The sequence below is a fragment of the Triticum dicoccoides genome, unplaced genomic scaffold, assembly GCF_002162155.2.
Source record: "Triticum dicoccoides isolate Atlit2015 ecotype Zavitan unplaced genomic scaffold, WEW_v2.0 scaffold31502, whole genome shotgun sequence".
In the NCBI taxonomy this organism is placed as follows: domain Eukaryota; kingdom Viridiplantae; phylum Streptophyta; class Magnoliopsida; order Poales; family Poaceae; genus Triticum; species Triticum dicoccoides.
The window spans coordinates 1-2,091 of record NW_021262632.1 but is presented as its reverse complement, the minus strand read 5'-3'; the positions used below and the strand labels follow the sequence as shown (position 1 = coordinate 2,091).

Genomic DNA, 2,091 nt, shown 5'->3' with positions numbered 1-2,091 from the left:
CAGCTAGTTATTGTACACTAAAGATAGAAAGGTTTGAAGAAGGGATTCTTTCGGGTGATACCAGAATCCAATGCTAGTGTTCGAGAGAGTTTTCTCACAAGTCTTAGATGAGTTTGTTAGGTGGTAACATAAACAAATTAGATTAATGAAACATGTTTTTGCGTTATGACTGAATCACAGTTAGGATTAAGAAACAAAGACAATAATTTTTTTGAAGGAATATACTACATGTAGGGGGACTGAAACGAAAGACTAACCCAAAAACATGTAACAATAGATTAAAAAGGCTAAAAAGTTACTACAGAAAGGATGTATCTGCAATAACAAAGAAGAGAAAGCGTGTGGATCTAAATTTAAAAAGGCAGTATTGAGGGCCTCTTTGATAGAGAAGGGAAACTAAAGGGCCTTTCTATAAGAATAGCAGCACACGCAAGTGCAAGAAAGAAGGTTCCACGGACTTCCGTGAAAAATATCAAAAAAAAATTGAACCATTTCTCGATTTGTGCATGTCATCCTTGCGCAGGGGCCATGCTAATCTTCTCTGTATCGTTACAATTTTATCGGATGTCCCCGAGGGGACGATGCTAGCTGCCGCGCTCCGCCTTATAAACCAGTCCGACTCTCCCCGGCTGGCCGATTTGGGACTAAACAAATGAGCGTTTGTTTTGCCCATGACGCTATCCAGCAAAACCCAGACGCCATCAGGCGTGCGATGGGCCGCCAGTAATAGGCTGGATCTCTCTTGATGTGGCCCATATTAATGGAAGAGCATAATGGGCTCTCGTGTTTTTTCATTACTAGGGAATAACGAATGATGCTTGGACACTAAAAAAATACTACAGTTTTTGCCGCACATGGGGGGAGGGCACATGCACGTTTAGGAACGAAGGGATCAATAAATCCTTCAGGATGTTCACAGTTTATGGAAGGCGGATGAAGCAAACTTGTACATGAAGGAGATTATGCGATCAGGTTGTTGCCATGCGAACACGTTGCCAAGATAAAAGCCCCAAAAGGTTCATGCTAAGCTAGCTTACCGTGTCTTTGGTTTGACTGGATATATAAAAAGGATATGCAACATGCATAATTTTCTACACAGATATTGAGATTTCACTTGTTGTGACCTACATAATGTTGACCGCTCGTTATTGTACACTAAAGATAGAAAGGTTTGAAGAAGGGATTCTTTCGGGTGATACCAGAATCCAATGCTAGTGTTCGAGAGAGTTTTCTCACATGTCTTAGATGAGTTTGTTAGGTGGTAACATAAGCAAATTAGATTAATGAAACATGTTTTTGCGTTATGACTGAATCACAGTTAAGATTAAGCAACAAAGTCAATAATTTTTTGAATGAATATACTACATGTAGGAGGACTGAAACGAAAGACTAACCCAAAAACATGTAACAATAGATTAAAAAGGCTAAAAAGTTACTACAGAAAGGATGTATCTGCAATAACAAAGAAGAGAAAGCGTGTGGATCTAAATTTAAAAAGGTAGTATTGAGGGCCTCTCTGATAGAGAAGGGAACTAAAGGGCCTTTCTACAAGAATAGTAGCACACGCAAATGCAAGAAAGAAGGTTCCACGGACTTCCTCAAAAAAATTTGGACCATTTCTCGATTTGTGCGTGTCATCCTTGCGCAGGGGCCATGCTAATCTTCTCTGTATCGTTCCAATTTTATCGGATGTCCCCGAAGGGACGATGCTAGCTGCCGTGCTCTGCCTTATAAACTAGTCCGACTCTCCCCGGCTGGCCGATGTGGGACTAAACAAATGAGCGTTTGTTTTGCCCACGACGCTATCCAGCAAAACCCAGACGCCATCAGGCATGCGATGGCCTGCCAGTAACAGGTTGGATCTCTCTTGATGTGGCCCATATTAATGGAAGAGCATAATGGGCTCTCGTGTTTTTTCATTACTAGGGAATAATGAATGATGCTTGGACACTAAAAAAAATACTACAGTTTTTGCCGCACATGGGGGGAGGGCACATGCACGTTTAGGAACGAAGGGATCAATAAATCCTTCGGGATGTTCACAGTTTATGGAAGGCGGATGAAGCAAACTTGTACATGAAGGAGATTATG

The 2,091-nt window shown here is 41.3% G+C and overlaps 2 non-coding genes across 2 annotated transcripts; both read right to left on the bottom strand.

Annotated features, from left to right (window-relative positions):
- Positions 1–477: 477 nt before the first annotated feature.
- On the bottom strand, positions 478–580 carry LOC119345849. Its single transcript, XR_005167224.1, has one exon. It is a non-coding gene; the product is annotated as a U6 spliceosomal RNA (small nuclear RNA).
- Positions 581–1,602: 1,022 nt separating this feature from the next.
- On the bottom strand, positions 1,603–1,705 carry LOC119345848. The gene has a single exon (XR_005167223.1). It is a non-coding gene; the product is annotated as a U6 spliceosomal RNA (small nuclear RNA).
- Positions 1,706–2,091: the final 386 nt, after the last annotated feature.